Raw genomic sequence first — 9799 nt, 5'->3', positions numbered from 1 at the left:
CCCAGAGGCCGGTGCAACCAGAGCCCATACAGCACACTCAGCTCCCGCGCCTCAAAGCTTCTCCGTTCCTCCCAAGAAGCAACAGTTAGTGACAACTTAGGGTGGGACAGACCTTTGAATTCTCCAGACCAAAGGAGGGTTTCGAGAGGCATTTCTCGAGAGCATGCGACTCCCGGGACTACTGTTCACACCCCAGACCATTGCAACCCCGACGTATCCCCAGCCTTCTTTTCCTATTGATTCTTGGAGAACGCGCATTTCGCCTGCAAGAGCAAAGAACTTCCCAAGATGTCTTCTTCCCTTCATAGCTCTGTGCGAATTTTAATAAGTAAATACCTCCCGGACTGCCGCGAGGCCGGGCACTTACACAACTTGAAAACAGGGCAAGCCGGGACAAAGAGAAGCGAGTCTTCAACGAAATCCTTCCCGAGGTCAGCCCATCGACTAACCGCTGCCAAGCTCAAATGTAAAATGACTACCTAGCAGCCCGGTGCATGAAATGCAAGGTGAAGCCGAGAATCCCGAGGTCGCGCCCGGATCAGCGCGGAGGCCTGGGTGCCGCGCGACGCCGCCCTCCTAGGGGGTCAGGGCCCGCGCGTGCGTGCGCGCGTGCGAGCGAGAGGACAAGGGGGTTAGGGCTCGGCACGTGGTCTGCGCGCGCCCGGCCGCGCGTGCGGCTGCGGTAAGGCTGCGTATGCGCGCAGGGCTGGAGCTTAGGCCATCCGCCCACGTCGGAGCACGGTGCGCGCCGCGCGGGGGGGTGGTGAGTGTGGTCCGGGGTGGGTGCTGGGGCGGCGCGGAGGCCTCGGAGGCCCTCGGACTGGGTGGCGGGCGTGGCGCTGGGACCTGCTCCGCCGGTGACGCGCCCTCCTCCGGGACACCGAGGCCCGGGCAGCTGGGCCGGGAGGCGGGCCGGGCGGCGCCGCCCACTCCTCCGGCCCTCTCCCAGAGCGCGGTCGGGGTTGAGCCGCGAGCGGCCGCGCCCAGACGCTTGGGCCTCCGCGACTATTCGTTCCCCAACCTGGTGAGCGCGGGAGGTGGGGCCGCGGGCGACACCTAGGAGCGCCGGGGTGCGTGGTAGGGCCAGGCCGAGGCTGCGAGGAGCACGCTGTCCACCTTGCTCTGCCCCAGCGCGCAGACTACTCCCTTTCACGTCTCCTCGGGGAGCATCAGGAAGCAAGTTGGGCGGGTCGGCGGGGGAGCGGACGGGGACGGTGATTCGGTGTCGGATTCCCCAAGCAGGCCTGGGGTAAAGCCTTGACAAGGAGTTAGGGAAGGGCCCAGCAGCCGAATTGTGGGAAGCTTGTTCCTCCTGGGGAGGGGTTGGGAGGGATGTGGACCTAAGGAGGAGAATGGGCGAATTGGCCAGAGAGAGGAGGAAACCCGAAGAGGCTAGGGCTACAAGATTTTTAAAAGGGGTCTTAGCAAGCATACAAGGCATTTTAAAGGAAATCTTTAAGGTGCAATGGAGCCTCACTTTTCAAGCAATAGGGAATGATGCCAGCAGCAAGCACGAGTGGCATTCCGTGTTTCTTTTCTCTCTTCCACTGTTGTAGGAAGGAGAATGTGCAAAGCAGAGACGGTTTTCTCTCCTTCATGTGTTTTGCACTTAGTACCAGCGTTTAGGAGGTGGCTGGTTTGTCAGGTAGAGCTTTCAATAAGGAACAAATTACCAAACCATGTCTTCTTTTCTGTTTTCAGAGGTGAGGAAGATTTGAGTTTGCAGTCTTCACCTGGGAACAGCTTTGTGTTTTAGCTTTCCCCAGGCGGCTTAGACAGAGGTAGGGAGCTGATTTTGTGCTCTCAGAATGTGTTGATGCCTGATAAAAGCATACATTGAACCTGTATCAGTGTAGAGAAGGGAACTATTTACTATTTAGAGATAAGAGTCTAAGACCTTTTTTTTTTTTCTCCTGACTAGAAAGTTCATTCAAATGAATGGTTGTTGGGTAATTCCAGTCCTGAAAATAAAGCCTGTTATCAAGACAGTGGCCAAGTATAATTCCAGATGAGATGCATGAAGTGATTTGAGAGCAAGGAGGAAGAAGAGAGGATCAAAGCTTTTCCAAAAATGAAAAGAATGTTGATATATAATGGTTTGCTCCTATAGCAGCTTGCTAGCTATAGAACATTAATTTTAGATGTCTCATGCCCAATGTTGTTAAGTTATGACTGAGATATATTCTTTTTCTGTTCTTCTGTTCAGTAGTGCACGGCATATCTTTTAATTAAAGCATGGAATACGGAAAACAAAAAACTTCAGCTAGTGTTTTAGTCTCATCTGAAATTCTACAGGTAAGTTCCTCTTATTTTAATTGAGAAATTATCCTTATCGGTTAAAATTGACCATAATAGTCTCCTTTATAAGATTTTAAGGATCATTTATGCAGCTACATGTTTTGTTATATATTCTAGTATATTTCTTCCCTAAAGGATTTGAGGAGTTGGAAGAGTTAAGCTCAATTAAACTATTTTAGATTATATATTTTTTAAAAAATTGAATCATTATTAAAATACCATGGTATCTCAGGAAAACTTAACTATATAAACTTATTTTAGTGGTCATATTCAACTCAAGATCAGACTCAACTGTCTTTATCCCTAAGAAAATACACCAGTGGTTACTTTTCTCTCTTTTCCTTCCCTTTCAAATGATTTGCCTTGTCTCTGTGCCCAGTCTCCAGCTCTGTTCTGTCCACCATTGGATGATACAGGTAGAATCCCATTTTAGGAAATGCCTTTATTCCTTCTGCAACCATAATATGTCCAGGCCAAATATGCTTCTCTGTTACATCAGAAAACAGCTATCGTTGCTCATCCCTGCTCACTGTGTAGTAGATAAACACACTACAGCTTCATGAATGAGGTCAAAACTGGAGGGTCAAACAGGATGCTCTTGACGAAATGACGTGGCACAGCAGATAAATTCAAAAGTTGCAGTTCATTTAATAGCAGGTTCTTTGGCAGATATCTTTTTTTGGACTATGAGCAATGATTTTGCTTTAGTAAAAAGTTGCATATTATCAATATCGATTTGCTTTTGCAATCGGAGCTTTTGATACATTGTGAATTAGAAGAGGGAAGGCGATGGTATAAGTTAGAAGCAACTTGTAGGGGGCATGTCTAGGTGAGGGGGAGATGAAGCCGCAGAACAGTCTGTAGTGTGGGACACTGAGAGGCAACAGGATAGAAGATTTGGCTAGGGGTGTAACTTGCACTCCTTGAAACTGAGAAATTAAGGAATAAAAAACAGAGCTAGAGTAGATTGTTTCCTATTCTGTGTGGATCTGACCCTGACACAGGTAGTTAGTCAGGAAGTCAAGGCCTTTTGTTGTCCCCTTATAGCATCCACAGCCTAGTTTAATACTTCTCAGCCCTGCTACCCTCCAGGAACCATTTCATGTAGGGAACATGTTGCAAGCACTAGGATCCCCTTTTCAGTGACATAGCCTTCTGGGGTAATGAGGAAACATAGAGAAGGGAGACCTTAGGAGGTTTTGTTGCTGTTCTGAGATGCCATTTCATGGGGCTAGACAAACACTTTCAGACCAGCAGCCCATTTTGAAAATAGTTTTATTGGAGCACAGTCACATCTATATGTTTAATAATGTCTACGGCTCCATTTTCGCTACAAAGGCAGAATCAGGTAGCTGGGATAGAGACCATGTGGCCCACAGAAAATGTTTGCCATTTGACCTTTTATTTTTTTTATTTTTTTTTTTACGGTACGTGGGCCTCTCTCTGCTGTGGCCTCTCCCGTTGCGGAGCACAGGCTTCGGATGCGCAGGCTCAGCGGCCATGGCTCACGGGCCCAGCCGCTCCGCGGCACGTGGGATCTTCCCAGACCGAGGCATGAACCCATGTCCCCTGCATCGGCAGACGGACTCTCAACCACCGCGCCACCAGGGAAGCCCTAGCCTTTTACTTTTAAAAAGTTTGCCCACTCCTAGGCTAGAACATAGATTTCTGCTAACCTCCAAAGCAGTGCACTTTAAGTAGGCTCTTTTAAGTTTGAATTAAGGAAGTACTGCTCCCGTTAAACATTTCACAAGTCTGCAACCACCTACTACCAGCATGACAGTGAGGGCTCCAACCATGTCTCTTATCTGGAGCTATATTTGGCTATTATTTCGGTAACAGAATTTGTTTTCAAGAACGGAGTTACCCACTTGCTGAGAGAAATAATTATAATCAACTCTTATCTCAGTATTAAATAGTTTCATTCTCTAAACTGATATAATTTGTATAACTTGCACTTTGGCGGGCATCTACACATTCTGAGAGTGCAAACTCAGTACCTTGTCATGACCGGTGTCCACAGGTTTGGAGACATTTGAGCTGGGGCTGGGGGGGGGGGGGGGTGTCCCTCCATCTTCTCCAGGTGGGCTTTGCTCATAATGTTCAGTCTAAAACTTGGAGTCATGAACCTTTTCATGACTGTCCATGCTCTGCATGGTGTCAGCAACTTGAGGGCCAGGCAGCCTAGCCTGTAACACATGTCTGGCATATCGAATGACTGAATGAAATACATTCAAATAGCTAAGGACAAGGGAAGCAGTAACTTAGCTTGACAGACAAGGATGACAAAGATCTGTAATACTACTCACCTAGGGCAACAATGGGAAGAAGTGTTAACTAGAGCAGCTTGCACTGTCCTCTTCCTCCAATGAGTAAAGCTGTTTGTGGCAAAACAGAGACAGGCAGCCCAGCTCTCAAGGCAGCCTTGGTGCTACTCTGCCTGACTTGTGTCATCTTTGCTCTGCTCCAGTTTTCCTAGCTTCTCTGAACCTGGTTTTCCTGTTGCCTCTTCCCATAGGCCGCTCCGTTACATGGCTCCCTCAGACTGCCTACCACTCAGGGCAGAGTGAGTCCACTTTTGTTGTATTCTTTGCTCCCTGCCCAGGAATCTCAAGAGGCTATGGGATTGGGTGTGAGGTTGGGCTCTTCTACAGGCACTGTGCTCTGGAGACGGAGCACAGCATTTGGAGTTGAACCTAAGTTTGGGTTCCAGGGCTGCTTGTATCTGGGCTGCACCAGTCTCTGAAAAATGAGATAGTGATACCCATTTTACCATGTTGTGAAATGTGCTTTGTAAATTGCTGTAGAAGTGATACAGACTTAAGCCCAAGAGTCCAGTTAACCTTAAAAAAAAAAAACCTGCTTAAAAGTCTAACTTATTGGGCTTCCCTGGTGGCGCAGTGGTTGAGAGTCTGCCTGCCGATGCAGGGGACACATGTTCGTGCCCCGGTCCGGGAAGGTCCCACATGCAGCGGAGCGGCTGGGCCCATGAGCCTTGGCCGCTGAGCCTGCACGTCCAGAGCCTGTGCTCCGCAACGGGAGAGGCCGCGACAGTGAGAGGCCCGCGTACCGCAAAAAAAAAAAAAAAAGTCTAACTTATTACAAAGAGTACATTTTTGTGTGTGTGTTGGATACAAGTGCAGATAAGGCAGGAGCAAAGAGAAAATCTCAAATGAATTTTCCTTGTCAGGTTCTACTACTTTTGGCCTCTCCTCATCTTTCTCAGCCTAAAGATCCTACATGCCGCAAGCCCAGAAATCTATAAAATACAGTTGTCCTCTGTATCTGCAGGGGGTTGGTTCTAGGACTCCCTCAGATACCAAAATCGATCTCAAGTCCCTAAAATGGCATGGCATTTGCATATAATCCATGCACATCCTTCATATACTTTAAATCATCTCTAGGTTACTTGTAATACCTAATGTAAAGTAAATGTTATGTAAAACATAACGTTTAGTTATGTTGTAAATACAATGTAAGTGATATGTAAATAGTTGCCAGCACACATGGCAAATTGAAGTTTTGCATTTTGGAACATTCTGGAATTTTTTTTAAAAATATTTTTGATCCAAAGTTAGTGGAGCCCATGGTTGCAGAGCGCTGTGTTCCCATATATCGTTATTCCTACAATAAAATACTTTGTTTACAAACGGTATATGATATGTGTTTTTAAAACAGGTTTTTAAAAACCCAGGTGTCTTCTACCTCAACACGCAAGAGGCTGGAGGTTTCCATTTTAATGAGGCTAGAATGAAGGGCATTCTCCCATACATCTCAGAATATCTGAGGGTGGTATCACTGCAGCCAGCCGGGGATGCAAGGGCAGAATGGGGAAATAATAATGGAGCATTAGGTATTTATACTCACTGTCTACCTAAAACTGTATAACAACCACAGAGAGTTATGCTTCGTATGGGGGTTTTTCTTAAACTCATTGAGTACTTCAGATTCATTCTTAAAAATGGAACAATTTTAAAATTTTATGCAAAATGAAACCTTTTCTTTTTAAAGGTTTTTAAAACAATTATTTATTTGGCTGCATTGGGTCTTAGTTGCAGGATCTTTGTTGCAGCACTCAGGCTCCTGTCTATTTGTGGTGCGTGAGCTCTAGAGCGCACGGGCTTAGTTGCCCCACGACATGTGGGGTCTTAGTTCCCCGACCAGGGATCCAACCGGTGTTCCCTGCATTGGAAGGTGGATTCTTAACCACTGGACCACCAGGGAAGTCCCAAACCTTTTCTGTATACTACATTTTAAATATGAATAACAAAGTCATGGAATCTTGGAGTTGGAAGGGACCTTAGAAGTTATCTAAAATAACTTAAAACTCAGTGAGGAATTAACCTTTGTAACATTCCCGCCAGGTGCTTGAAGATTTCTGTTGGTGAGGAGCAGCCCATTCTAGTAATCTATACTGAACCTTCCCACTGGTTTTTTTTTTTTTTTTGGCTGCGTTGGGTCTTCATTGCTGTGCAGGCTTTCTCTAGTTGCGGTGAGCGGGGTCTACTCTTCGTTGCAGTGCGCAGGCTTCCCATTGCAGTGGCTTCTCGTTGCGGAGCACGGGCTCTAGGCACGCGGGCTTCAGTAGTTGTGGTTCGCGGGCCCTAGAGTGCTGGTTCAGTAGTTGTGGCGTGCGGGCTCAGTAGTGGTTCACGGGCTCTAGAGCGCTGGCTCAGTAGTTGTGGCACACGGGCTTAGTTGCACCGTGGCATGTGGGATCTTCTGGGACCAGGGCTTGAACCTGTGTCCGCTGCATTGGCAGGAGGATTCTTAACCACTGTGCCACCAGGGAAGTCCCCCACTGATTTTTATCTTTGGGCTTCCATTTGCCTTCTGGAGTTACACTGATGTATTGTTCAAAATATCTGAAAGCATCTACCATGGCCCTTCTAAGCTTTTGTTTTACCCAGAACAGAACATTCCTCAGTTCCTTCAGCCACTACTTTATCCAATTCTTATTATGGGAGTTGAGAAACCAACCCCTTAACCTTCCTCTCAACTATAAATCTAACTTGTCAAGGATCCTTTTAAAATGGAACATATATGTGGCTATGGGTTTATGATCCCTTTTGCCCAGACTCCTTTCTCTTTCTTGAACCCAAGAGAGCGTTAGGGGTTTTAGTGTGTGTGTTGGGGGAGGGAGGCACATTATAGTACTAACCTGTAGGATTTCTGTTAGCACTGCCATTCATTTACAAGCACCTGGGGAATGCTTTCCGTGCTAGGTGCTGGGGACACAGCAGTGTACAGAAGTGAGCATTATCTTTGTTATGGTGGAGCTAGATGGGATCTGAGAGGTATCCTGGCCCAATCCCTTAAAGACTCTGATGAGAGAAGCAACTCCCTAAATTCAATAACTTGCCCCCTCCCCCAGCCACTGGAACTAGAATCCTTGTTTCCTGACTCTCCAGTTATTCCTTTACACCATCACCTTTCTTCATACTGAATTCATACTCAACTAAAACCTTTAGGTCTTCCTAACTTAGACGGGTGTTAAAATGGTCTCCCATCCTCTCTTACGCAGTTGGTTTTTTGAACTGTGATATAGGACAGTAAATTTTTTCCCATCAGATTTCATCTTGCTTTGGCTCTATTCTAACCTGTTGAAAGCTTTTTAGATTGCAATTATATCTTCTAATGAATTTGCTATTTTTTCCTGCTTTGTCTTGCCTTCAAAATTGAATAAACCCATATTCATTTGTCTTTCATAAGAAGTATTAAACAGGAAAAAGCTAAAGATAGGCCTGTGATTAAACCCTAGAGATTTTCTCCCAGGTTGACAAAGATGCTCTAACAGCCTTAGAACATAAATGGGAGGACAGGTCTTTGGCTGTTTTGGTCAATACTGTATTCTCACAGTCTAGCTTGTGCCCAAGAGGCGTGTGTTGAACAAAACACTGGCTGTGAAAAATCCACTGGCCAAGATGGATCAGCCGATTTTGAACCATCTAGGCACTGCCACTGGACTCAGCTTTTTCCATTTTGTTCAGAGGGACCTTTCAGTGCACTGCCATCTTCAGAGAAGCTTAATTCTTGTGTGTTATCTAAGGCTTCCCTTGATCTTCTGGTCAAGGAAGCCTTTTGAATATGGAGATGAGGTTAGTCAGGTGAAATTTTCTTAGCGACTCTGCTGGCTCCTGATGGCCATTGCTTCTGTGTCGAAGTGTTCACTAATGTTTACAGAAGTGTGGGAGCTTATTCAGAGTTATTTGGAATGTAAACTCACTAACATTATTCCCCCTCAGCAATTCCGCCCTTGCTGAAAAGTGTACTTGGAAGAGACTTGTTGAAAATTGTTTGGGTGAGAATTAGAAAGAGCTGTGCATGATTTGCTTGGGGATTGAACTGTGTTTGCATTTAGGATTTCCCTTTTTTTAAGTTTGTGGTTTAGCTTTGTCAACTCTTTATCCCTGGGGAAGAACAGAGGTGCTTCACTACATGGAGGAAAGTATGAAGACATCAGACTAGAGAGATAAAAACAAGTCAGGAAGGATGCATTGTACTGCAGAGGTTCCAGACCCCACTTATGGGGTGAGGACACCTGGATTTCCAGCCCTGTTCTGCTGCCTGTGAGCCCCTGACTAAGGAGCAGGTCTCCAAAGCACTTACTATAGTGCCAGGAACAGGCAGGTACTGTTGCTACAGTTACGGAGAGAGGGGAGTATGAAGAAGTTAGGTAAGATAGAAAGCAAGTTCTTTTTGACGTTAACTTTGTTTGCCCCGACAGAGTAAAGAATATTTCATTTTTAAGCATTATTAGATTATGCACATGTAGTGGTTGCAGTTCATTCATTCAATAAATAAAATTTGATTCCCTATTATACTTCCAACTGTGTGCTTCAAAGTAAGAAGAAATGTAAGTCTTATCCAATATGCTTAATCCTTAAAGTAGCTTGATGCCTCTTAAATATCTCATACCTCAGTTTGAAAAGGTTCATGTATTTTGTAGTTCTCCAGTTCTCCAGAGAGCATACAGTGGATGTAATAATAATAACAGTTCTCTTGGGCTTCCCTGGTGGCGCAGTGGTTGAGAGTCTGCCTGCCGATGCAGGGGACGCGGGTTCATGCCCCTCTCCGGGAGGATCCCACATGCCGCGGAGCGGCTGGGCCCGTGAGCCATGGCCGCTGAGCCTGTGCGTCCGGAGCTTGTGCTCCGCAATGGGAGAGACCACAGCGGTGAGAGGCCCACGTACCGCAAAAAGAAAAAAAAAATAATAATAATAACAGTTCTCCAAGAGATGATGATATGCAATAAAGTTTGAGAACCACTGGCTTAAGAAAGAAAAGGGAAGAGAGAAGTAGTGGTCAGACATCACTGGTTCTGTCTGTTTCTAATATAATTGGAGGAGGTAAGAATGACAGAATTTTATATTGCTTTGTTTATGAATTAATGTGTTCAGTTTGAGAGGGTACTACTAGGGAAATTTTCTTCGAGGATATGTACTTTTTAAATAAATTTATTTATTTTATTTTTGGCTGCATTGGGTCCTTGTTGTGGTAC

The 9799-nt window shown here is 45.8% G+C and overlaps 1 protein-coding gene across 8 annotated transcripts in view; it reads left to right on the top strand.

Annotated features, from left to right (window-relative positions):
• The first annotated feature begins 630 nt into the window (after positions 1–630).
• B3GALNT1 (beta-1,3-N-acetylgalactosaminyltransferase 1 (globoside blood group)) overlaps positions 631–9799 on the top strand; it is a 31875-nt gene continuing 22706 nt past the window's right edge. The window contains exons 1-3 of one of the 8 annotated variants that reach the window (XM_032631516.1): positions 631–741; positions 1702–1781; positions 2207–2295. The gene's annotated coding sequence lies outside the window, so the exon portion shown is untranslated. The other 7 variants (XM_032631518.1, XM_032631514.1, XM_032631520.1 and 4 more) reach the window with 7 other exon arrangements.

The sequence above is a fragment of the Phocoena sinus genome, chromosome 4, assembly GCF_008692025.1.
Source record: "Phocoena sinus isolate mPhoSin1 chromosome 4, mPhoSin1.pri, whole genome shotgun sequence".
In the NCBI taxonomy this organism is placed as follows: Eukaryota; Metazoa; Chordata; class Mammalia; order Artiodactyla; family Phocoenidae; genus Phocoena; species Phocoena sinus.
Note: the sequence above shows the minus strand (reverse complement) of the source record. Positions and strands in the feature narration are given on the sequence as shown.